Genomic DNA, 27982 nt, shown 5'->3' with positions numbered 1-27982 from the left:
CAGGTCTGGGAAACGGGCGGGCCGGTCCATAGCATCAATGCCTTCGTCTTGCAGGAACTGCTGACACACTCCAGCCACATGAGGTCTAGCATTGTCTTGCATTAGGAGGAACCCAGGGCCAACTGCACCAGCATATGGTCTCACAAGGGCTCTGAGGATCTCATCTCGGTGCCTAATGGCAGTCAGGCTACCTCTGGCGAGCACATGGAGGGCTGTGTGGCCCCCCAAAGAAATGCCACCCCACACCATTACTGACCCACTGCCAAACCGGTCATGCTGGAGGATGTTGCAGGCAGCAGAACGTTCTCCATGGCGTCTCCAGACTCTGTCACATCTGTCACATGTGTTCAGTGTGAACCTGCTTTCATCTGTGAAGAGCACAAGGCGCCAGTGGCGAATTTGCCAATCTTGATGTTCTCTGGCAAATGCCAAACATCCTGCACGGTGTTGGGCTTTAAGCACAACCCCCAACTGTGGACGTCGGGCCCTCATACCACCCTCATGGAGTCTGTTTCTAACTGTTTGAGCAGACACAATTGTGGCCTGCTGGAGGTCATTTTGCAGGGCTCTGGCAGTGCTCCTCCTGTTCCTCCTTGCACAAAGGCAGAGGTAGCGGTCCTGCTGCTGGGTTGTTGCCCTCCTATGGCCTCCTTCACGTCTCCTGATGTACTGGCCTGTCTCCTGGTAGCGCATCCATGCTCTGGATACTACGCTGACAGACAAAGCAAACCTTCTTGCCACAGCTCGCATTGATGTGCCATTCTGGATGAGCTGCACTACTTGAGCCACTTGTGTGGGTTTTAGACTCCATCTCATGCTACCACTAGAGTGAAAGCACCGCCAGCATTCAAAGTTACCAAAACATCAGCCAGGAAGCATAGGAACTGAGAAGTGGTCTGTGGTCAGCACCTGCAGAACCACTCCTTTATTGTGGGTGTCTTGCTAATTGCCTATAATTTCCACCTGTTGTCTATTCCATTTGCACAACAGCATGTGAAATTGATTGTCACTCAGTGTTGCTTCCTAAGTGGACAGTTTGATTTCACAGAAGTGTGATTGACTTGGAGTTACATTGTGTTGTTTAAGTATTCCCTTTATTTTTTTGAGCAGTGTATATTAAAGGGACACTTTAAGCACCAACACAGCTTTAGTTTAATGACGTCATTTTGGTAAATAGATTATGCCCCTGCAGTCTCACTGCTCAATTCTCTACCATTTAGGAGTTAAATCACTTTGTTTATGCAGTCTAAGCTACACCTGATTGAGACTCACACAGCCACCCTACATACGTCCTGAAAAGAGGGATCTATTTTTTAAACTTCATTTATTGCACAGTGTGAGCCAGGAGATCAGAACTGTTGAAGTAAAACACACTGTGCTGCAAGATCTGATTGATAATTGAACTATTTTTTGGACATATTGGTTGTGTGAGTCACAGGCAGGGGAGGCGTAGCTACAGTAGCATAAACAGAAATAGAAGTGATTTAACTCCTAAATTGTAGTGAATTGAGCAGTGAGACGGCAGGGGCATTATCTATCCACCAAAACTGCCTCATTAAGCTAAAGTTGTTATGGTATTTAGAATGTTCCTTTAAATTGTACTGAAGGTGCTTGTGTGGATATCACTTATACATGAAAAGAACATGCAACACACTTGAGAAAGTCCATTTGCAAAGTATTAATCATGTTAAACTTAATTTATTTTCTGCTTATTGTGTTGTGTTGTTTTATTTGATTGCGGTTTGTAACTTCTGAACTTTGTTGAGATGCTGAATGTCCATGCATAACCATTGCACTTTGTAGACAGGTTCAAAGCAGACAGCGGTTTATCTTTTAATGGAGAGGTGATATCCACATAAACATAATGCTAATTTAATTGCTATGAGAAACATTTTTTTGCAGAATTACAACATTTCAAAAAACATCATTTTTTATTTAAGAGAATACTTTTTATACGGAAACAAATGCCTTTTCTAATTGTTTCTGTGTACATTTGGACCAATGCAGAACACTCAAATATTCAATATTTGTGCACTTGACATATGTATACAATCCATTGCTTTCTGGAATGAGGGAATACAAGTAAGCCATGCCATCTACCCCCTTTTATCAATAAAAATATCAACACTATTATACAGCAACCAAGTGGCACACCATATATCAAGGGTTGGTGATTAAATATGGTTTTATTACATAGTTTATAAAAGTATGGCTTATAAAAGGCTTGTATAATTGTATGCAGTGTAGGTGCAATGCATTTCATTGCCAAATTTGATGATTGCACAATTCTGATGCATGTGTAAAGCATCTGTGATTTGTTTGTCATGTGTGTTTCCTTAAGCAAGCGAACAGCAAGCATTAAATTACCAAGCATCGATGAAGTTGATTGTAAGGATACCATATGTAGGTACTATAGAGTACAATTACACTGTTACATAAGGCGATTTACACATTAACGTATAACTGCACAAAGCACTACTCAAATTTTTACATTCGTATGGTTAGTGTAGAACAAATGGGTAAACTTGTGGGATGGGGCAATCAGTAGTTAAGGAGGGTTATTTAATATAGATGAGAAGGGTAAATGATCAGTCGAGATCAGAGTATGTGGTGTCAAACATATCCACTGCATCTGTCTGGTTTCAGCTAGCTGTGCTTAAGTGTTTTTCTATTTCTGTGTCCCCACCTTTGTGCCTTGTTTATGTCTGGCAAACCTCTAAGATATGAAATACTAAAAAATAATATACCCTTAATCTCTAGCTGTGGTATCTGTTAATACATTTATGCAAATAAGACTATCATTACAGGATAGTCAAACAGTGATATACCATGAATAACAGTTTGAGAGCACAGATAAATAGCAAATATCAGCAAAGTAACATCTCAGCTGCTGATCCCGGACGCCGTGAGCAATATAAGGTCTGCACCTAGTATGCACTTTATGAATCAGCTTACAGACACATGTTAATGTGTTATAAGTCATTTATTTGGAGTTTTTTATCTGAGCTTTTTACATATTGATTTTTATTTGAGAGCCAAGACTTTATTTTTTTACAAACTTGGATTGCTTCTTATGTATTATACTGATACAAAAATCCACTAATTTGGTTTTCTCTATGCCTTTTCATATACTCACCTCTACTATGGGGTGGCATTATCCAAGAGAATACCTGGAATAAAGCGATTTGCACAGACCAATATTGGACTTTATTTAGTCTGTTGCATTTGATATATGATATTTGCTATTTATCTGTGCTCTCAAACTGTTATTCATGGTACAATAAAGAAAAAATTCCCAAGAGTCAGAGTTCTTGGAAGGGAGAGCAAGAGTCCAGCTTCCAGCAAACGCTAACAAAGGGTGTGCCCATACATAAGGGTAAATAACATAAGTGCCATGGTATGAAGAAATGTCAATAAAATAATAAATCTTTAATAGAAAAATATTAAAAATCGGTATACTACAACCCAAATAAGTGAAAAAAAAGTGCTAAACACACTGGGTCTGAATCTTAGGTGAGGTCTGTCTTGTGAATCTCAAGTATGACACTATCACGGCCCGTAGGGGTAAGAACTTCCTATAGAATGTAAGCTCGTTTGAGCAGGGTCCTCTTCAACCTATTGTTCCTGTAAGTTTATTTGTAATTGTCCTATTTATAGTTAAATCCCCCTCTCATAATATTGTAAAGCGCTACGGAATCTGTTGGCGCTATATAAATGGCAATAATAAATAAATAAATAAATAAATAAACTTACGAGACCTGTTAGCTCCCAGCCATTTGAAAATTGGACCTCCCCCCACAACATGGCTCCAGACCCCTTTAGTTGGAACCTATGGTTGTGGGAGATGTATTTCGTGTACATTTATTAAAAGGGACTCTAAAAAAGTGAAAGACAGTTTAGAGAAGGAGGAATTTGCTATAACCTCCTTCTTTAACTGTAATACGGCAGGTATTGTTTACCTATTTACTTGTGGATGTAACAAAAAGTATGTGGGCAAAACATTCCGCCCCTTTAAGAAACGGATACAGGAACATATTAGATCTTGTAAAAATTTGACTGAAAACCCTATCTCAAGACACCTCCGCGAATACCATGACAGCGACCCAAAGGGATTACGCTTCTGTGGTTTGGAACTAGTCAAGAAGAATCCAAGGCGAGGGGACTATGATAAATTTCTTAGACAAAGAGAATGTTTTTGTATCTACCAACTTAAAACCTTGAGCCCAAAGGGTCTCAATGAAGGATTCTCATTCTCTCATTCTCCCCCTTCTTATAAACATTTAGACCACAGTGTATGGATACTTGGATTTCTTGATAACCATCAAATGTACCTATACTTTCAAGTTTTTTCATTTACACATTTTATTTGGTCATTTCTAACTTATTTAAATTCCTCATGGTTTTAAATACCTACTATTCAGTAAGTTCTAAATTTCGTTTACAGCCTATTTATGATGATGTTAGATCTCTAATAAATTTATCTGTACTGAACTATTTGTTTTATATCTCTAATAAATAATAGGCTGACAAGACACTACAGTGATATAGTTGCTTTATGAATTACCCTAATAGCCATATATTGCTATGGCTTTAATGAAGAGACCGCGGGATTACATGGGATATGCTAACATTATGAACCTATACATGTTTCTCCCCGGTCGGCTATCCTTTTCTGATTAAGCAACAATTGGCCCTTCCCCTCTCGCGATGTGGCGATACAGGATTGGCCACATGACGTGGTTGGATGGGCGGGCTTTCATCCTTTAAAAGTCACGGCGGGCTCGGAGTATTTTCACCGCTCTTGACAAAGGCGCCACATAGCGCCGAAACGCGTGTCGAGTAAGACGCCAGGCTTAGGCTTTTTAAATCACTATGGGTTTTTTCTTTCGTGGGAGTCGTGTGATTTATATTCTCTGAGATGTCTATAAGTTAGTAAGGGCTCAGCGACCGCACTGCCTGGGTAGCACTCCTATCAGAACTAGGCAGGAGATGTATATATATTTTTGTCTTTGTTGCATTTTGTTTAGAATTAACCTCAATAGCTATCAGAGACTGTTCTATATTTTGCTTCTTCATTGCAACAGAGTATCCTTATTTTGAATCATTTAGTATCTGGATACTTAAGCTATTTAAGGGGGATAGAGACATACTTTCTAACTGCTCCTATGATTTATATACTGGAGTTGGTGATTACTCTTTGCAGGTGGAGATATTTGGCAGTTTAGATCTACAGTGGGAGGATTTACAAATATATATTTAAGATATCTATACCTCTATTCACAATGCACTGATATATTTTTGTCGACCTTTTTGGTATATCTACTATTAGCAGTATTTGACTATTCATTTATAGAGCAATGCCTAATGGGAAGGCAATTTATACAATTTTACTGCCTTACTCTATATCTAGTTAGCCTGTGATTGAGTTTATATCTAGTCCAGAAGGGGATTCTGTTTTATTTATATCTTCCCCATAGTATAGGCTCTGAACCATAATAATACATGCAGTTCTTTTTTTAAATAAGTGCCTTCTACTCCTATCTTCTTTATGCCCGTATTCATACTCCCAGGCAGATACATGGTCTAAACTGCCCTAAATATTCCTCATACTTGAGATTCACAAGACAAACCTCACCTAAGATTCAGACCCAGTGTGTTTAGCACTTTTTTTCACTTATTTGGGTTGTAGTATACCAATTTTTAATATTTTTCTATTAAAGATTTATTATTTTATTGACATTTCTTCATACCATGGGACTTGTTATTTACCCTTATGTATGGACACACCCTTTGTTAGTGTTTGCTGGAAGCTTGACTCTTGCTCTCCCTTCCAAGAACTCTGACTCTTGGGAATTTTTTCTTTATTGTTTATTGCTCAGGGTTATGCCCATATTTGTTGCCCATCTAGTCCTCTTTTTGACTCCAGGGTCAGTTTTATCTCACCCTGCAGTCATTTTTTCTTCATATTTGTTATTCATGGTATATTACTGTTTGACTATCCTGTAATGATAGTCTTATTTGCATAAATGTATTAACAGATACCACAGCTAGAGATTAAGGGTATATTATTTTTTTAGTATTTCATGGTTTTATATTGAATAGGTCGTTAGGTTTCCTATTTTATATACCCTCCTCTTAATCTCATATATCTATTCAGCGCTCCACTTCTCAAGCACTTTGAAACCTCTAAGATAGTGTGTGTGATGTTCTCTAGTTTCTAGTAGATTTTTTGAATCTGTGTACTGTATCAGGAATACACCAGTCAATTGCAAATTTTAGGCAAAAATAAAAAAAAACATAGCTGGCTTGGAGAGTTGTTATAATTCTAGCCTAAAACATGGAATTTCCTTTAAATTAATTTAGAATTTTGGACAATTCACACTTTTGTCAGAGCCGGATTAAGGATTTGCAGGTCCCTGGTCATGATGCCAGATTGGGGCTCCATCATAAAGCCCTGGGCTCTGTTTATGAGTGTGTGTGGATGAGCGCTGTCTGGGTGATAACTAAGTGTCCCTGTGTGTGCTAGTTGAGAGTTGTATATGTGGTGGCTGAATTGTGTGTATGTGTGTGTGTGTGTGTAGGGAAGGCTGAGTGTTGAGTGTGTGTATGACCGCCCCCCCTGCTTACCTTCCCTGGTGGTCAAATAGGGTCTGAGCTGCATCCTTTGGGGTTCAGTGGTGGAATTTCATGATCGGCACCAATATTGTGTACAGATCACTTTGAGAGTGCCCTTGTGGGGTCCTGCGCTCTTAATCATCAAGAAGCACCTGGAGATCTGGTACTGTTACAGATCACAGTGCTCCCTCTCTGAAGTGTGGGAGATCCCTGCAGGCACAAGGATGGTCCTTCACAGCTAAAGCTCCAACACTAGACTGGCTCAGCAGGCCCCTGTCTGAGCTGGGCCCTAGGCAGCCATCTTGGTCACCTAATGGTAATGCAACTCTGACATTAGTGAATAGCCCTATGAGGTTTATTTATTAAACACAGAATTGTAGTTGGTTAAAATCTAAATGGCAACATTTTAACTACTTTAGCTTATTTGGAATAAAACCTCTTTGTCTCGGTTGGCTAGTCAAACATTCTAGTTTAGCCTCAATGTTGTCATTCACATTTAATTCACTGCAGTTTTGAGTTTTGTGAATAACTATGTGGATGTGTGAGTCTTGATTTTGCCCAATAATAATATTGTACCAGTAAGGGGAAGCATCACACAGTGGCAGGGTGCGGATATATTTTGCCAAATCAATGCTATAACAAAGAATCAAAGGAGGGAGACAGAAACATGTATTTACTTTTACCATACATATTACCTATGCAAAGAGGAAAAGTGGTTTTGGTGTTGGCTGTCCCTGGGACTTCTAGACATTCTTTGTATGTGTTTTATCTGTAAAATACATTTTGAGCTGTCGCAGACAAATACAAGCAATAGATTTCACACACTACAACGATTATTAACAGATCTAATTAAGATATGTTAATTTAAAGTTCAGCAGTCCAATTTAAAGTGAAATATTGTTTTTTAATTACATTACAATATAGTTCGCCTCTTGGATGTCTCGCCTGACCCTAAACCATGACCCCAGTCTAATTTTTGCTGTATCTGTTTGTCCCTGACCTTGTTTGAACTGCCTGCCCTGGTCTGGTAACAGGAATCCCACATCATATAATTAGATAGCTCTAATCTAATTCTGTGAGGTTCTAGAATTACATTTCTCTCTCATTGTAGTGATACACCTCTTGAAGTCATTGTCATGGCCAGCATGTCCAAATACTATCATAAGTAAGCTTTGCTATAGTAAATGTTAACCTGAACAACTTCGGTTTACTTCAGTACAATAGCTCCCTGCAGCCTTTTTCATGAAAATACAGTGTTTACCTTGGAAGCTAGGAACACCTCCAGTGGCAGTCACTCAGACGCCCACCAGAGTTTCTGCCTAATTCGCATTCATCACGTTTGATGTCTTCACGCTTGACTGAAGACATCAATGTTGCTATCAGGACACAGGAGGCACTGTGGACACGCCTCCTGTGCCCTGTAGTAACCAGAACCTGTCAGCAATCAGAGCCGACAGTGTGGGAGATAGATGGATGGATGGATGGATGTATAGAAATAGGCGGAAAGTAATAAATAGATAGATAGATAGAAATAGAAAGAGATAGATAGGTGGATAGAGATAGATAGTGTGTGTATGGTTACAATATTTATTTAAAATGTGTGTGTTTTTATATTAACACTATATATAGAGATATTTCTATATATCGTGTTTGTATACACAAACGTTGGGCTGGAGGGTGTATGGGGGAGGGGGACGGCATAGACAGCGAGCTGAGCTGTCAGTTCAGCTTGTGAACGCACATACCACGCACATTCATTCCAGCGCTCAGTTCATTCATAGAGCGGCATTCAATGAGAAGCGTCTGATTGAGTCTTGCTATTTAGTCATTTTGACTAGAAAGGGGGTGTGGCCTGCCGAGGAGCTCGACGCTGGAACTGCCGTATCCTCCCCCACCATATCGCTTCATATCCTGGAAGCTTCTACTACCAGGAACCACATCATCATTCATGTACTCTTGTGCATTCAGTTTTGTAATTTGTGCAATAGGAGGTCATAGGTATATATGTCACATCATGTGAGAAGGTGCATTTTCCCATCTATCGTTCATAGTAAAAATAGCAGGAATTGATGGCAGAAACTCTGTCTATTGTTACATTTTGTAAACATTAGGGTCCTGTATGAAACAGAATATTTGAATTAATCAATAATATTTGAAACTCTAGATCTATCCTGGAGACCTAGCCATTGCCACGTTATACTATAAAAATGTGCAGAATTATCATAATGCCATGCTGGTGTTATACTGTGTCTTCTGAAATGCTTAAATTAACGTTGTGCTTGTATTTCTATGCATAACAAAAATAAAGAATATTTAAAAAACTGGTAATAATTGAAACATTAAAACAACATTACTTTCTCTCACCAAGTACGACTTCCAGAAGAGCTGTCTTTAGTGTACAATTGACACCCTACTGAATTGTGCTACATCAGGCTGACCTGTCTCTGGTTTAGGCTTACGTACCATACATTGTGCTTAGCAATGCAGACACATGCCTGACCTCGACATACAGAGGAAATTCCTCCTACAGAATCCAATCTTGATCTCAATGCCGGCATACCTACTCTAGAGTTAACTACAGAGTCAGCTAATTTAGAAGCTTAATTTGTTTGTTTCTAATTTAATTCCTTACTCAGCCCATCAACTTCACAGTCCACAACTTGGCACACAACCTAAAAGGAACACTCCAAGCACCAAAACAACTTTAGCTTAATGAAGTTGCTTTGGAGTATAGATCGTGTCCCTGCTGTCTCACTGCTCAATCCTCAGTCATGTAGGAGTTATTTCAGAGAAACGCATTTTGGGACTTCTTCCAGCATGTGCTCATAGTGTCCTTAATGCTTTTCCATAAGAAGCAATTGTCTATATAATGCCCAGCATTAACAAGGACATTAGTGCTGAGGAAAAAGGGGGTGGAACAGCATAGCTATAGAACTTTCAGAACATGTAGGATTTAGAGACAGAAAAAATATTTTGTAAAACTTTTTATTCTAATATATATTTTAACTGCATTAACTTCAAATGCATTAAAATGTACATGTTTAATTGGGGGGTGGGATCTGGCAACTAAGATGACTGGACGCATTTCTCTCTAGCTCCCGCTAAACACAAGCTATACACGGACTAAAACCACACAACTTTTATCTGGAATAGCTCCACAGTACTTGGGGACTATCCCTACCTCCTACCATGCCACGTTAAGCCTGTTTCAGGGTGCCCAGGATGTATCTATCATGAGGCAAACAAGGCATTTGCCTTGGGCAGAAATTTCCAGAGGGCGGCCAAATGCCCAGGCTAATGCCTTGTTTGCCTTGTTTTATGGGGGTCCAAGAGCTGGCCGACTGGCCACCTTTGGGCTACCCCAGGGCAGGCACACAGTTGTTTCCTGGGCTTTCGGTCGGCGAGGGAGCACTTTCCCCTGAGCTCTCTCTTCTCAGCTCCCTCGCACGACCCAAAGTGAATATGACGTCAGTCCGGCTCCCGGCATCACTTTGCGGCGTGCGAAGGAACTGAGCAGAGAGATCACAGCTCCCTCGCTGACAACTTAGAGCACCTGCCCGCCTGCATGTCCGGCCGCCTTTCTGCCCACCAGTCCGGCCAACAGAACCACTGGACCCCAGGTGAAAAATCCACCCAGCTATCCCAAAAGTAGGGAGGCTGGGTGGATTTAAATGTAAAAAAAATAATACTAATTGTGAGTGTTGGGGGAAAATGTGTGTGTGTGTGTGTGTCAGTGAATGTGAGTGAGTGAGTGTGTGTGTCAGTGAATGAGTGTATATCAGTGAACGTGAGTGAGTGTGTGTCAGTGAATGTGAGTGTGTGTGTCAGTGAATGTGAGTGAGTGAGTGTGTGTCAGTGAATGTGAGTGAGTGAGTGTGTGACAGTGAATTTGAGTGAGTGAGTGTGTGTCTGTCAGTGAGTGTATCTGTCAGTGAGTGTGTGTGTTTCAGTGAATGTGTGTGTGTCTGTCTGTCAGTGAGTGTCTGTGAGTGTGTGTGTCTGAGTGATTGTGTGTGTCTGTCAGTAAGTGGGCGCATGTCAGTGAGTGTATGCGTCTGTCAGTAAGTGTATGCGTCTGTCAGTGTGTACAGGATACAAGATGACCTTCTTAAAGAAATATTACCAACACAGCCTAAAATTGTCTTTAGAGGTGCACCAAATTTTAGATCAATTTTAACTAACAACTACACTAAAGAAGTAATAAATACGCAATCTACTTTTTTGAATGGGATGACGGGTTTTTATAAGTGCAAACGCTGTGTTGTATGTAAGAGTACTAATCCCGCTATCCAGTCTAAAATCACTAGTTTTAAATCTAATGCAACCAATAAGAGTTATACTATTAAAGATTTTATTACATGCCATACTACCAATGTTATTTACCTATTGGAGTGCCCATGTGGCCTCCAATATGTTGGTATGACTACCAGATGCCTTAAAACGAGACTAGCAGAACACTGCCGAAATATAAAGAATGGATATGCCAATCATTCTGTATCAAAACATTTTGAAAAACACAATCGGGACCCTAAACTTCTCAATTACATAGGAATAAAAAAATGCAAAGTCCCCTGGAGAGGTGGCAATATTAAGAACATCCTAGGCAGAAACGAGATGGAATGGGTATTCAACCTACAGACCTTAGCCCCTCAAGGCTTAAATGTAGACTTTGATTTATTAAATTTTTTATAATTATGTGGTTTATCTACCTATTGTGGTCATTTGGGGGTTATCCTACTCATAGTTGTTACCTACGGCATTATGGTCTAGGACACCCCCAGTATGACCACTTAGCAGATATATTCTTATTCATATTGTGATATTTTTATATTTTATATTTAAATATTTTATCCTTGTCTGTATATGTATGGTCTCAAATATCATTTTATATAGCAACAGTTGCCCCTTAAGACATTTTACTCAATATTATGCTGCTACTCCACTTTGCACTAATGTAATGATTATTATGCTGCTATTGTATACACATCTATCATTATCATGATTACCACTATATTTACTGTCTATACTTGCCACTAACAAGTTAATTTTCGTGTATCATGCTTACTATCCTCTTCCCCCTCTCATACAGGGCTGCTTACTGCTATTCCGTATTTTAATTCTGTGGTTAATATGTATAACAATCCTCTGCTGATGCTCCATATGTCTATGCGAGCTATTTTTGTTTAAAACCCATTTCTGGTTTTCCGACTACATCTCCCAAGCTCCCTAGCGCCGATCACGTGATTCCTGTGTCACACTGCTTTTGTGTGACGCGGATCACGTGACGTGGCGCGCGAAAACACCGCCCACCTAGGACGGTCATTAGATGTGGGCAAGTGCGATCACGTGGTCCGCGCACTACATTTCCCACAATTCCGCGCGGGTCACGTGACGCGCTAGTTTACAACAACACAACACCATTTGAGCAATAAGCTTCGTTTTTAATTTTACTGTTGTCCATTATGTCTGGTATACACCAGACCTTCATTTTATTTAAGGTTATACCTATTTTTTTTTTCCAATTCTTTATTTTTGGTTTGACAGTTACATAGTAATACATATGCTTAGTTTGGCTTACGCAGAAGCCCATTGTTTCCGTCATGGTAACCGTCCATTTTTCTTTTTTGTAATTAAATAATACAATAATGTAACAAATAACATAAACTAATTAACATGTGTCACATAGTTGCGCATTACAGGGTTGTTTGGCTCAGCATTATTATCTAAACCATTGGTTTTACCAGTTGAGAGTTAGGTCCCCTAAATCATGTGTCTAACTGTTCCCATGGTTCCCATACTTTTTGGTAGGTAGATGAGGTGTTTCGCACCTGGGCCGTCAACCTGTCCATCAGACAGTTATCTCTAATTTTCGTCCGTACAAGCGTGATAGGTGGGGTGTCTGTTTTGTTCCAATGTTGTGCTAACGCCCTGCCGGCTGCCAGATTTAGTGAGTTCAGTAATTTCTGACTGTGTTTGTCTAACCCCTCAGTCGGTCTGGACAGGAGGCAAGCCCATGGGTCTGCAGTCAGAGGTCTCTGCAATATGCGTGAGTTTTGGTCTGTCACCTCCTTCCAGTATATCCTAACCTTGGGGCATTCCCACCACATGTGGATGTAAGTGCCTTTTTCTCCACATAGTCTCCAGCATGTGTCTGATGGGCTCAGGCCCATATGGCATTGTTTTGTCGGGGTGGTGTACCACCTGAATAGGATTTTGTACATTTGTTCCTGTAAGGTGGTGCATATTGAGATCTTGGAACTTGCGTCCCATATGTCTCGCCACTCTTCCCCCTCTAGCTTTTCTCCCAGATCCGTTTCCCATCTGTCCGTGTAGGTTAATGTACCCCATTCTCCTGATTCCTCCCCTATATGGTTATACAGTGTTGTTATCATTTTCGTGGGCATGTGTTCCCTAAGGCACATGCTCTCGAAAAAGGTTTTGCGTTTGCGTATTGCTGTTCTGACTTCTGTTGTTTGTGCAAAGTCTCTGATTTGGATGTATCTGAAGAAGTCGTGGTTTGTCAGGGGTGCTAGAGTTTTTAGCTGATCAAAGGTGATTACCTGGTTATCTTGGTACAGGTGAGCGTATCTGTGTGTCCCTGTGTTTTTAATTCATAGGAAAGCTTCTGTACAGAGTCCTGGTGGGAACGCTCTGTTACGTAGTATCGGTGTCATGGGGGAGGGGTTGTTCATGAGTTGGTACTTCATGGCTGTTTTGTCCCATATGTCTATAGAGTTTAGAATTGCTGGGCAGGTGGTTCTGAGGATTACCCTGTGGTTTTTAGGGGTCCATATGAGTAGTTGTGGTGGGTCTTTGCCCATGAGGGTGGTTTCAATATCTACCCATTGATGTTGTCCTTCAGGGCTGTGCCAATGCGCTATTTGCGCTATCTGTGCTGCTAGATAGTAGTGGTGTAAGTGAGGTAGTCCTAGGCCCCCCTCCACTTTGGATTGTATAGTACCGCTCTGGCTATCCGGGGTCTCTTTCCCTGCCATATAAATTCGTCTATTGCTTTTTGGATGTCGGCTATATCCTTTTTTGTGACTTTAACGGGTAATGCTTGAAATAGGAAAAGGAGTCTGGGCAGGACATTCATCTTTATGGAGTGCAATCTCCCTATCCAAGAGATTGGTTTGTCCGACCAGTTCTCCAGATCTTTTTTCAGTTTGTGTATTAGTGTTGTGTAGTTTTGCCTGTACAGCATAGAGTAGTTGTTTGTTAACTGTATCCCTAGGTACGTGAATTGTTCTTTAGCTAGTTTAATTTTGTATGTGTTGGTTAGATGAGTGTTGTCCTCATCAGTGACATGGAAGGAGAGAGCCACCGATTTGGTGAGGTTTACCCTGTATCCCGACACCTCGCCGTACTCCAGTAGGAGCGTATGCAGGTGTGCCAGTGACTGTTTTGGTTCGGACAGCGTGAGCAGAACATCGTCTGCGTACGCCGCCACTTTGTATTGTTGTGTTCCTATTTGTATCCCCTTGATGTTAGGGTCATTTCTGATGGCTTGCAGCATGGGTTCTAACACCATCGCGAAGAGGAGCGGGGACAGGGGGCAGCCCTGTCTCGTTCCATTACTTACACTGAAAGGTGTTTTTTGGGCACCGGTTATAAGTGTTTGGGCTTGTATGTCCGTGTAGAGTGCTTTGATAGCTGTTATGTATTTTTCTGGGAATCCCTGCTTCTCCATGAGTCGGAACATAAAGGGCCACTGTACCCTGTCAAAGGCCTTCTCTACGTCCAGTGACAGGGCCAGTGATGGGGATTTGGTCTGTCCCATGTGCCATAGCAAGTCTACCCCTCTACGGGTATTTTCGTATAACTGTCTGCCCGGGATAAAACCCACTTGGTCTGAGTGTATTAGTTTAGGCAATAGTGAAGTTAGTCTTGTCACTAGAATTTTTGCGAATATCTTTAAATCCGTGTTGATAAGGGAGATTGGTCTATAGTTGGCGGTCTGAGTGGTGTCTTTGTTGGGTTTTGGCAGCAGTACTATGTTTGCTGTGGCCATGTCTCGGTCTGGGGTTCCTCCGGTCATAAAATGATTATATAGTTTGGTCAGTTGTGGGATCAGTTCTGTTTTAAATGCTTTGTAGTATTGGATATCATAGCCGTCAGGGCCTGGGGCTTTGTTGCCTTTGAGTATTGAGATCGCTGCTGCGATTTCCTCTGGCGCGATCGGTTCGTTTAAGAGGTCGGCTTCTCTCTCTGTTACTGTGGGCAGATCCGAGTGGTTAAGGAAGGTCTCTATGTTTTTTAAGTGTTGGTGGAGTTCGCTGTCGTTGTGGGGGGAGTGGTTGTATAAGTGACTGAAGTAGTTAGTGAACTCCTTATTGATATCTTCAGGTGTGCTAGCTATAGTGTTTGTATGTGTTTTTATGGTCGTGATTGGTCGAAATCCGGGCCTGGGTTTCAGGGTCCTGGCCAATAATGTGTCCATTTTGCCCGCTTTTTCATAGAAAAAGCGTTTAGACCACGTAAGGGCTTTGGTGATCTCGCCTATGGACAGTTCTTTCAGGGCATGTCTAAGGTCTTGTAGTGATTGGAAGTTATCTGCGGTGGGGTCCTGTTTATGTCTAGTTTCCGCTTTCCGTAATTTAGTCTGCAGCTCGAAGAGTTGCTTCGTTTTGGTTTTCTTTTTATGGGTTGCAATTGTGATGAAGTGTCCTCGCAAGACAGCCTTGTGTGCTGCCCATAGTGGTGTTGGGCCTATATCCTCCCCCTCATTAGTGGTGAAGTAGTCTGTTATAGCTTTTTTGGTGTCATTGAGTATGGCTTCGTCTTGTAGAAGTGATGTGTTTAATTTCCATGTCCAGCTACTGTGGTGCTGTATTTTAGTCAGGGTCGCTGTTACTGCTCCGTGGTCTGACCATGTGATGTTATGTATTTCTGTTTGGCTCAATTTGGACATGCCAGCCCCGTTTAAGTATATGTTGTCTATCCTTGAATATGTGTTGTGTGGTGCTGAGTAGTATGTGTAGTCTTTTGTGTGTGGATGTTGTATGCGCCAGGCGTCTAATAGCCCTGTGTGTGTAAGAAAAGCGTTGAGCAATTTGTCTTGTCTCCCCCCCCCCTGCGCGCGAGTCATTCCTGGTTTGCTACTCCTGTCTATTGCCGGGCAGGGGACCGCGTTGAAGTCCCCCCCCATCACTAAGATGCCACCTGTGAGGTGCGTTAATAGCGTTTTCAGTGAATCCCAGTATCCTGTCTCAGGAGTGTTGGGGGCGTATATATTTACTATATGTATCCTCGTGGAGTGTATGGTGCCGGTGAGAGCTAAATATCTGCCTTCTGGATCTATATGTGCTTTGGTCAGGTTAAACGGGCATCGTTTGTGTATCAGGATGGCCACTCCTGCTTTTTTCCTCAGAGCCCTCGCTTCGTGGACTGTGGTATAGATATGGTTTTTCAAGTGTACGCGTGCCGACCTGGGTAAGTGGGTTTCTTGTATTAGAGCGATATCCGCTTGTTTAGCCTTAATGTCTCTGTGTAGGGTCCTGCGTTTGTTGGGTGTGTTTAAGCCCTTGGCATTAATTGTCAGTATGTTCAGAGTCATGGTGTCAGTCGTCTGATATGCTGACCGCATGGGTATAGTCCCCAGTGATCTAGTGATGGGTGGGGTGGGTGTTGTAAAAGGTCAGTCTCTTCCGTTTGTTTCGTAACAACCTGTGACTTTGTGACATCATTCAAAACAAATAAAACGTTAACATAATAATTGAGTACATAACAATAAACAGATTTGCATATATACATTTGTACATTTTCTCTGGTCTTACAAGTCGCCAGAGTAACTGGTGAGCGCGCACCTATCTCTCGGGTGTTTCTGTTAATACCCGGGAAGGTGCGGATGCTCCTCGCATCTTTCGAGCCTTGGTGTCGTGAGCCCCGTGTTCGGTTGTTTGTCCCCCCCTCTGGTAGTTTCACCCTGTGGCCCTCTCCCCCCCCTATTCGCTCCTAACATCATCCTTCTATTGTGTGGTGTGTGTGTTTTGCCTCCTGTCGTGCAGTCCCGCTATCAACCGGGTAGTAGTAGTTGTGGCGACAAGACCTTCCCTTCTCTCTATTTGCTCTTCCCTGGGGAGTGCCGTGTAACCTTTGCTCGTAGTGAGTGAGCGCGTGTCCCACATGCCAAATGGCCTATAGTGCCCTCCACTTTGTAGGTCGGAGTAGGGAGTGGCTCTCTGGTGTCTGTGTGTCCCCTACTCATTACTCATTACATTTACATTTGCACATACATTTTCATCCCTTTTTTTTTTTTTTTTTTTTTTTTAAACAAATTGTACATACTTTTTTTTTTTTTTTCTCTCTTTGGGGTGTTAGGTCATGGGGTGATGGGCTTTGGGAGTAGGATCCCCCCCCCCCCCCTCAATCTTTAAGTCCTTCCCTTCTGGGCAAAATGAGCGGTACTTAGCTGCGATACGTTGCTGCGGCCTGTACCAGATTGGTCTCAGTGTCCCCAGTTGTAAAGTTGTCGTGTCCTTTATGCCTGCTTGTGACTTAGGCGTCGGTCCAATCACTTTGGAGCGTTGAGAGTTCTGGCATCTGGTTCGTTTGCAGGTTGAGGGTCGGTGGGGGTTCTATGCGTAGGCTGCGAAGAAAGCGCTGTGGGTCGTACCCTGGCAAGAGGGTGTGAGTGGCTCCCTCTTTGAATGCCACCAGCTTGAAGGGATGGCCCCACGTGTATTTTATTGTGTGTTGTTGTAGTAGCGCCGTCAGTGGTTTCCATGCTTTTCTTCTCTGTAATGTCGTCGGTGATAAGTCCTGGTATGCAGTGATGGTTGCACCCTGGTATTGCAGGGTGTTTTGGCGTGTGTATTGCATGACCGCTTCTTTTGAGGAGTAATAGTGGAACTTGATGATAATGTCCCTTGGCGGCATCCCCTCTGCTCTTCGGGCGCGCAGTGCCCTGTGCGCCCTGTCAATCGCCCATTTATCTTTGGGGATGTCGGGTAGTAATTGGTGGAAGAATAGCTCCATCTTTGGTACTAGGGGGCCTTCGTTTTGCTCCTCCGGTACACCTCTCAGCCTAACGTTATTCCGGCGGGAACGATTTGCCAGATCTTCTATTTCCAACTCCAGGTCGGTAATTCTTTTTTCAGCGGCTTGTGAGTGGGCCACTATTTGATTGTGGGCTTGTGCAGCAGCGTCAGCTCTGGCCTCCAGTGTTGCGGTTCTGGTGCCCAGAGCGTGTATCTCTGCCGTCAGCGCTTGTGTGCTCTTGGAGATCTCCCCTGCCAGGTAGTGTCTGACTTCTGTCAGTTTGTTCAGGACGCTGGCTATGTCTGGCTGAATGGGGTTGGGTGAGTCCGGGCCCGGTGTGGCTGCCGGTGAGTGATGCGGGCTGATCCGGCGGCCATCTTGTGCGGCCTGTGAGCCTCGTGGAGAGGTAAGCATATCGGCTACTGAGACCGCGGCTTCTTTCTGCTCACCTTTTTTTCTTCGCTGCGATTTAGCTCCGGACTGCGCCCCTGACATGTTAGGGGTGATTTAGCTGGTTTTGGGGGCTCGATGCTTCTGATAGTGGGTAGATTGTGCTCGGATGCTGCGGAGCTCACAGACTACACGTCCACCTTAGTCTGCGGTCCGGCCACGCCCCAGGTTATACCTATTTTTTTATATTATTATAAGTTTTATTTCTCATATGTATTATGCCTAACTGTGATTGGCTTATGTTAATTGATGTTATTTTTGGCGCCATTTTTAAAGTAACAGTGCACCTATATATATTTTATTCTTGCCAGGTTTTATGTTATTCCATTTTGATAAAACCCCAGTGGTGAAACGCGTTAATGGATTTTATTATATATTTTAAACAATAAATTAAGTTTGGCTATATTTCTGTGCCATTCATATTTTTATTACAATTATTTTTTATCTCCTTTCCTGGCATTTTATATATCCTGAGGTGGGGATTGAACCGCCCACGCCATATCTCAAGTGCAGTGTCATCTGCACTTAAATTTGTGAGTATATTTCTTTTTCTTTCTATTTATACCACATTTTATCATCAGAGAGCACTATATGTTATCCATATTTTTTTCCCTTCTCCTGAGAATTGGACAGCACCAGACCCAAAGTGGAAAAGAATTAGTTATATCCTACTAGCAGGGATTATACTGCAGAACACCTGTTACCCCTGAGCTGGTTATAGCTCATGCAAATGTGAGTGTATTACATTTTATTACTTTTCTGCCACGTATCCCACACACTCTGCACAATTGGTCCTTTTCCCTTTTGTGTTTTTCATATCACGGGAGGATCCAAAGCATCATAGAAAGAGAGAACACCCTACCAGTGCAACGTGTGCAACAGACATTTTCTTTTATTGGGACTAATTTTTTATTGGGACTAATTTTTTATTGGGACTAATTTTATTGTATTTTATTTAGTTTTATTTTGGCGCAGCCTTTGCTTCTTTTATCCTGTACATTCTCACTCCAGAGGGTTAGAGGGTGACCCTCTGTAAGGTTGCTGCCTACCTCTTATATTATTAGCGCTAACCTATTTTCCACTTTTTTCTTGTCTGTCAGTGTGTGTCTAAATGTTTGTATGTGTGTCAGATTGTGTCAAATCAGTGAGTGCAGGTCAGTGTATCTGAGAGTGTGTGCTGGTCCGTGAGTGTGTGTCAGTCTGCCAAAATGTGTGTAAATTAACAGGAAGGGGTGTGGCCTTGGCAGGAAGGGGCAGGTACATTTAAATTAGAGGGTGCCTGAAATCTGTCATGCCTAGGGCAGCACCATTTCAAAATACACCACAGCACACGTGTTTGCCATTGCGCCTTTCTGACATCCACGACTGACACCAAGCGCATAACCTGGTGCAGAATACTCAAAGCCCCGTTACACCAATGGACCAGCAGGGGTTATCCTGGTCCCCACTGGGCCACACAACCAATGCTCTCAGCAGCTCTGGGTTACCACAATCCTATGTCGCGTGGCACATCCACACTAGATTCCCCACGTGGCCGGAGTTGTGGGGACCAGAAGCATTGTGAGTCCAAAGCCACTCGTCAGCTGAGCTGTCAGCAAATTCTATCCCACTTGCTACATACACAGTGGTGCAGCAAGTCCGGTGTAGAGCTCAACTCGATGCACAATATACAGCGGGAGCTCCAGCTTTGTTTCCCAGGATCAGCAGCAGCAAGACCAATAGCTGCTTTTGGCAGGAAGCTGGACTTTCTGTCATGGCCCATCTGTGACATCGGGTGACCAAATCTATAGCCTGGATCCAAACTGCCTCTCTAGCTTAGCCCATTAAAGGCATAGCCTTAAAGACCTAAGCAATTTCCTTACTTACAGCTGAGATGATAATTTATTTTATTTTTATCCTAGTTGTTTTCCTCCGTCTTGAATACTATAATTTGATTTTTTTATGTTTAATCTCTTAGTACCTTTCATGTCTAGAAATCAAATTAATTTCTATGCGAACAATATCGGTTTAGCCTTCTATTTATTTTGTGTTCCCTTGTTTTTAAAAAAAAAAGAGAGAGAGATGGCTCCATCACTCCGTTTCTAATACCCCAAATACTTTACTCTACTGAATTGCATACCTTTGGTGTTTTACTATTGTTTGTATTTTTCGTACATCCATCTCAATAAAACACAGACTGAAAAAACAAATGTACATGCTGAATCCAGACATTTCCTTTAAATATAAAAATTATTTAAAATAAAAAGGAATAAACATTCTACTTTACAATAGCAAGAGTGTTTCCAAGTAGATTTTGAAATTGGTTTGAGGCTGAACTGCATGCAATTAGACTGAATTTAGGACGTTCAGCTGAAATTCCACGAACCATAATCTCAAGGAAACTATGAATAAAAATGCTTGTTTTCATTCTTGATTTGAAGTGTTGTTCTTAGGACCAAAAAAAAAGGGGGTATGGATTGGACAGGAGGCTATTTATTTATTTTAGGTAGGGGCATATAAGCAGCTTAGTTTTCATGATCGACAAGAGGTCTTCCCAATCATATGGGCTAGCTCTCCTAATCCAATCCAGAGGCAGAAATCAAATGATGATTGATGGTTAGGGGACAGCCTGTATGCACTGATTTTATTCACAGATCAGGTCACATCAATAACGGGAAAAAAGGAGCATCAGTAAAACGATCTATACTTCTAAGCCGGATTTTCCAGACAATTAGACTGCAGTTATTGAGGGAGATTTATCAGCAGTGATACAATATACATTTAGTGTGCAAGTGTTGGAGTGGTAAATGCCCTGGGTCATTTTTCTAGTTGTGGTATCTAGCTATCAACTACTGCCAGTGGGAGATAGGAGATTACTATTATATCATTGATCTTAGTGTAAGACTAGGCTATCAATATATAGTTGTTAAAAGTTGTTCTTTTGTTTTAATTTGTTATTTTCTTCTTCGTTTGTTTTGTTACTGTTTGTAGAAAGGAAATCATTTTTAGTGTATTCCTCAGAAACAAAACATCCTTGCTTAGCTACTACCATGGCATGCCTACGCCAACTTGTATTTAGCAATATTCAGTTGTTAAAAGTTGTTAGGGGGTTTTTTTTCTTTGTTTTTTTAGTCAATTGTTTGTAGAAATAAAATCCTTTTTAGGGGAGTGCAATGCTGAGTGAAAAGCAAAAAGGTTAATTCATCCTATGGTACTGTTGTTTATGTCTATTGCATTATCACTCTTCTATGCTTTGCCACTTGACACCAACTTGGAATAACCAATTTACAATTGTGAAAATTTGTTTTGTTCTTGTTTGTTAACTGTTTGTAGAAAGACACTAATTTTTTTAGAGAGACTGTAGTTCACTAAAAAGGAAGAAAAATAGTTCCTCTTGCCTAGACACTCACATTGGCACTCACACAAATTTTGACTGAGAAAGATAGCCTGCTTCATTCATCCAAGTGTGACAATATTATTTACGGTCAGTGCAGGGTGGCACTGCTAGCCATTGCCAAGTAACACCAACTTACAAACACCAATTTACAGTTTGACAGCTTTTTTCCTTTTGGAATATATATTTCATTTTTATTCTATGTTTTTTTCTGAGTGAGTTTAGTCCTGTGTGTGCTGTGCAAGTGTGCATACACTCTGCAGTGTTTCTTAAAGTCAAACACAATAATGTTACAGTAGTAAGTCCATCAAGCAACAATACACTTTACAACACAAACACCTATTTTTGCTGAACTAGGATGTGTTCATTTACACAATACACAATCGTTCATATCACTGATTTAATGTAACACTAAAAACAACCCCACTATCAGAAATGTCACATACTAATTCCAAGACAAAATTCAGTGAGAAAGTGGTCCTGTTCCCCAATCCGAAATTAGCAATAGTGTCATTGCTTCTGAGAGTTTGAACAACTTGGACATGAGGACTGCTGACACCTCCGTCACCTCCACCAACACAACTAGTAGTAGCATTCAGCCTCATGATAGTAAGATCGGTAAAGTACTAATCTGCAGGGTATTCTATTAAGCAGTTTGAAAGCACCTGACAAAATATTATGTTATATGGGCCAAGGAGCACGTTGCCATCCAACCAATTCATTGAACGTAGCTGTTTATAGTCACTAAAGAGTTCTTTAAATCAATGTTGTGTGCCGCAGAACTGAGGAATTATTTTGTAATAAAACAGATTAATTAGCGTTGCGTTTGAAATAATTTAAACTGGTCAGATGCTGAAAAAGCCAACACTGACTAAATGATCTGATCACATCCAGTTTCTGCAGGACCTGTGTGGGAAAAAGCCAACACTGACTAAATGATCTGATCACATCCAGTTTCTGCAGGATCTGTGTGGGAACAGACAGTGCAATACGCAGCTTCTTTTCGACAAGCTAGGATCCAATAAGATAAAAATAGATTCGGTCTTTAAACTCATTGCCAGCATGAGGCTAAGTGTGAGTGACAGACACATGCTGCTTGATCTCCACACTCCAGCCAGGTCCCCAAGGTAGAAAACAGTCTCTGAATCTTTATTCATGAGAAAGTCAGACGTTCTACCTCTGAACTCCTTAATTTATTTTCTCAGTTGAAGGATTTAATGCCAGGATAAAAAATAAATAAATTCATAATTCATATATTATTTTTTGCTGGAAGTTCCAAAATCCAGGTTCTGCATTTCTGAAAAATACACAATACAAGGTAAATTGATTTTTATTTCTAAAAAAAAATATTACTGAATAATTGATAATTATTACATTCATTCCAGAATGATTCATGCAGCCATAATGGCAATGGGAGATCAATGAGGTTTAAAATGAATCATTAATTTAATATGCATCCCTGTTAAATTAATTTGTTTAAGCTTATTTTGTTTTGTTGTTTATTTTCTTTTTTTTTTTTTTTATCTTAACTTTATTAACCAAACACATTAAGTTAAACTTTGTTTTCCTTTTTTTTTAAATTGTTTTTTGTAATTAATAAGTTCAAAATGTTCTGTATTACATTGTTGGCACGCTGGAGTTCTATCAATGTATCCGTCACTTCTATTTATATTTTCTGTCAAGAAATATGAGATCTTTCAATACAACAAGTACTGTTACTCAACAAGTAAAGCATGTAAAGTAATTATTCAACACAATCTATTTTCATTCAAAATGTGATACTCCTCATATAGACCTGAGTAGAGCAAGGATGTATGTGAATGGTGTATATAAGATACATGAAGCACTTCTACAACTCACTAAGGGAAAAATCTAGATTAGCAGACAGATGTTTGAAAAATATACAGCATGCAGTTTTAAACATGGTGGCTAATTAAAAAGTGCAACATTTTAAACAAACGGAGCATTGTGCTCCAAATGGCAATGTACCCAACTAAGAGATTAGAATACATGGTGAAAAATTGATCAAGGCTAAACAGGAGTTTGAGTGCTTAGTGCTAAATGTTCTATTGATTTCCATTGTGATTGCTCCTTATTTATCACTTTGCCTCAGAATAGCACCCGTTTTTGCTCTCCAAAAATAGAAGAAAACTGCTCCCATCTACCAACAGTATAAATATTCATCGGTTAACGCTAACCATACTTTATTAGAAAAAAAAAAATGAGGAAAAAAAATAGAATCTCCTAGCTGGGAGAAATTCTAAACTCCAGCATTACATAATTCAAAATAAATAGCGTAATACAAAATTTTGTTTACTTTTCACTTGGGGAGAGGGGCTTATTTGATTACAATATTTATCATTCTGTCATTAATTTTGTGTAGCCTTATGCAAAAAAATAAGTGAAAACAAATTGCTAAAATATATAGAGAGAGACAGATGTTGTTGGAGCTGGGCCTAATAAAAGTAGCATATAAAAACTATTATTATTAATTTTATTATTATTATAATTTTACAATTGTTATCAATTTGACTTTTTCCCTGTCCTGTAGCCTAATGTTGCTTCCCTAGTTCTATCCCATACTCGATTCCTCTCTCCACTGTCCAACACACTCACTAAACCTGGTGCCAGCCTTTTGGCTTACTATTCATCCCTGTTCTCTCAAACATCCAGTTACACCATCCTTAGCACCCAGTCTCATCCAATACCCTCCCCAGAAACTTGGGGTTGTTCAAGGAGAATTCAAAGTGACTTTCAAATTTAAGGTGAAAATAACCAAACGGGAAAACAAATCTAAGTTGCCTTTACGTTTATTACAGCTCACTTTGGTAAATAACACTGGTAATATTTCCCCTTCTTCCACAGATCCTCACACCAATCACAAGTCACCCTTTCATTCCATCTCCCCTCCACATTCCATCTCACCCCTTCATCATTTACCTTCTCCAATCATCACTCCATTTGTATCTCTTCAATTTTTAGTCTCCACACCCTTTCTTATTCCATAATCCTTACAACATTCCATCTTTTCTTCCTCTCCAAATTCCATCTCACCTTGCTTCATTGCTTGCGCTATTTCCTTGCCCTCCTAAGAGAGATATGTATATCTCTATTACATACCTACTTTATCTCATATTTTTATAATTTCCTCCTCATACCCTCATATGTTATCTCCCATTGCCCCTTCCAGTTGATCTCAGTCTGAGTGCATGCACGGAGATATATGTATCATCTCCACATATTTTTCCCCTTTTTGCATTTCCAATATCTCTTCTCCCCTGTTTTCCCCACCACATGCATATTCAGTGTTGCTTCATGTCAGGAGTCTGTCATCTGTGATTAGTGTGATTTCTGCAGGTGCAGTGTCCCCTGTAAATTCATTCCTCTGTCAATGGTAGAATTTATTTATATAAGTGATGTTACATCCACCTGCATATTTAACAAGCTTCACTCATAATCCACACACCTCAAGAAGGAAGGAACAGTAACAAGCCATCTAGTTAAACACGTCACTGCCTCTGCATATATTCTAACAAAGGTTGAGGGGTGATTTGGGGATCCTCAGTGTTAGTACATGTGGGCTTTAATTTCTGCATCGGTCTCTTTTATTGCCTTTAGATATGCTCTTGATGACAAAAAGGCATTCTGAACTTTAAGGTCAATGAGCAGATTCCCAAACTAAAGGGCAGAGGTTACATATTTTGGTATTTTTTAGTTAGTTAAATTAAAAATATAGATAATATGCCCAGTACAAATCCAAAATTTAACATGTTATGCAAATTGTGTGTTTATTTAATTCAATTAAATAAATATATGTATAAATAATATAAAATACGTACTGTTTAAATCATTGTTTAGTAGATGTACCCCCAAAGAAAACATGCACGTATTTAATTATATTTTTATATTTTCATTAGGGTATATCTAAAAACAGTTTAAAAAGCAGCATCCCACCCTTTTCCCAGTCAAGATTTTATGTGGTTGTCCAATTACAGATTTCCCAATGCAGCTCAATGATAAGTCGTTGCAAGGCTGGTGCTCTCGAAGTTACACGCCTCTTGAGTTTAACTCCACTAAACTAAACAACCAAGAAAATAACAAGGCCAGTATTAGGATTGTGAGCCAGGGTGGGTGTAACAAGTTTAATTCATTAAAGTGTCAATTTCGTTTTAAATTTGCACTTTTGAAATAGAAAACAAAAAATCACAGACTCCTAATAAAGGTGAATGTGTGGTGTCTACCAGATATCCAAAATAGGGGGTAACCCTGGTAAACTTGAGAAAAGAAAAAAGAAAAAATGTACAAGGGTTCTAACAAGTAGACCCTAGAACATAGCTTGGATATCTGTAAAGAATGGTCTAAATAAAATATAACGAAAATAAAAAATGCTTTATTGAATATACGGAATCCTAACTACTAATTCAAACACAAAAAAATGTGAATCCCAGAGGGGAGCTCTAAAGAGCTCAAAATGCCAAAATAAACATACTGAGTCATGAAAAATATATGCCTAAGGATAAAATAGCCTATGGCTAATCCTATCTAGAGGGTACAAAACCCTTCTAATGAGGTAAATACTAAACCCCTAGAGCAGATAGACACAAAGTTGCAGAATATCTGCTAACGAGGTAACAAGGTATAGCCAGTATAACAACTTGAGCGCTTGCATAAAGATTGCTACAATTGCAAAAAAGAAAAAACGCTGAAATGTAATGAAGGACTGGACTAATAAACTGAATATCCTGATAGGGGTGTACACTAGAGATGTACCTGGTGGAATCTAGCTAGATAAACAACATAGCGAAATCCTAAAATAGAAAACAGTTCCTTATGGCTAGGACTGCAGAGATCTCAATCCCACAGGTGCTATAGATCTTAAAAACCGACCCTATAACTAAAGAGATGGTAGCACGAAATGGAGGTGCCCCTTACTCGATCCTGCAGGTGCTATAAAGAGATTCTAGCACTAAGTGGAAGTGCCCCCCAACCAGTAGCAAACTGCAACCTAAAGGCTCTTAATTCCAGCTGGCAAAACCCCCATAATCAAAAAACAAAAAGAGTGCTTACATAAATCTCTAGGTTGTTGGTATGTGTCAAAGCAACATCCACATGAATGCCAGGACTCAAGGTTTCACAGCAGAACCAGGCTACCTTCTTTCATGGCTCAATGGTCTAGTTCTGATGCTTACGTACTCATTAAGTGTGCTTTCATTGGTAGACAGGGGCAGGGCCGGCCTTAGGGGTGTGCGAGCTGTGCGGCCGCACAGGGCGCCATGGTGCAGGGGGCGCCCTGCGGCCGCATAGCTCACACGGCATGTCTGTTAGCCGCAAGGCTAACAAGGCATTTGCCTTGGGCGGCATTTTCCAGGGGGCGGCAAAAAAAAGCCTCCCCCAAATGCCCAAGGTAAATGTCTTGTTAGCCTTGAGGCTAACAGACATGCTGGGCGGTCGGGCTGATGGGCTGGGCGGGCGGTTGGGCGGCTGGCGAGGGAGCACTTCCTCTGAGCTGTTTGCTCAGCTCCCTCGCGCGCCGCAGAGTGAGGCTGGGAGCCGGAATATGACGTCATATTCCGGCTCCGCCTCCCAGCCTCACTGTGCGGTGCGCGAGGGAGCTGAGCAAACAGCTCAGAGGAAGTGCTCCCTCGCCAGCCGCCCGCCAGCGCCGCCCAGCAGCCACTGGACCACCAGGGAGAAATAGGAACCCCCCACCCCCCCCCCCCCAGCATTCCCAAAGGTAAGGAGGCTGGGGGGGGGTGTCTAAATAAATTTTAAAAAATGTGTTAATGTGGGTGAGTGTGTGTGTGTGTATGTTAGTGTGTGTGTGTGTGTATGTTAGTGTGTGTCTGTGTATGTTAGTGTGTGTCTGTGTCTGTTAGTGTGTGTCTGTGTCTGTTAGTGTGTGTGTTAGTGTGTCTGTGTCTGTTAGTGTGTGTGTGTGTGTATGTTAGTGTGTGTGTGTATGTTAGTGTGTGTCTGTGTCTGTTAGTGTGTGTCTGTGAGTGTGTTTGTCTGTTAGTGAGTGTGTGTGTCTGACTGTGTGTGTGTGTGTGGCTGTCTGCCTGTGTGTGTGTGTGACTGTTTGCCTATGTTTGTGTGTGTGTGTGTGAGACTGTCTGCGCGTGTGTGTGACTGTCTGCGCGTGTGTGTGTGACTGTCTGCGCGTGTGTGTGTGAGACTGTCTGCGCGTGTGTGTGTGTGTGAGACTGTCTGCCAGTGTGTGACTGTGTGTGTGTGTGTGACTGTGTGTGTGTGTGTGGCTGTTTGCCTCTGCGCGTTTGGCGGTCTGCCTGTGTGTTTTTGTGTGGCTGTGTGTGTGGCTGTCTGCCTGTGTGTGTGTGTGTGTATGGCTGTCTGTGTATGACTGCCTGAGTGTGTTTGTGTGTGTGTGTGTATGGCTGTCTGCCTGCCTGTGTGTGTGTGTGTGTGTGTGTGTGTGACAGGGTGTGTGGGAAGGGGTAAGGAGGGGGGGGGGCGCTGTGAAGATTTTTTGCACAGGGCGCCCATATGCCTAAGGCCGGCCCTGGACAGGGGTCATCGTGGGGACTCCATATGCAGCAAACTGTG

The 27982-nt window shown here is 41.3% G+C and overlaps 1 protein-coding gene across 1 annotated transcript in view; it reads left to right on the top strand.

Annotated features, from left to right (window-relative positions):
- Positions 1-22493: 22493 nt before the first annotated feature.
- The window catches only part of ATP1B4 (ATPase Na+/K+ transporting family member beta 4), a 106683-nt gene continuing 101194 nt past the window's right edge, over positions 22494-27982 (top strand). The window contains exon 1 of the mRNA XM_063432096.1: positions 22494-22736. The gene's annotated coding sequence lies outside the window, so the exon portion shown is untranslated. The remainder of the gene's footprint in view (positions 22737-27982) is intronic.

The sequence above is a fragment of the Pelobates fuscus genome, chromosome 9 (genome assembly GCF_036172605.1).
Source record: "Pelobates fuscus isolate aPelFus1 chromosome 9, aPelFus1.pri, whole genome shotgun sequence".
NCBI classification, from domain to species: domain Eukaryota; kingdom Metazoa; phylum Chordata; class Amphibia; order Anura; family Pelobatidae; genus Pelobates; species Pelobates fuscus.
Note: the sequence above shows the minus strand (reverse complement) of the source record. Positions and strands in the feature narration are given on the sequence as shown.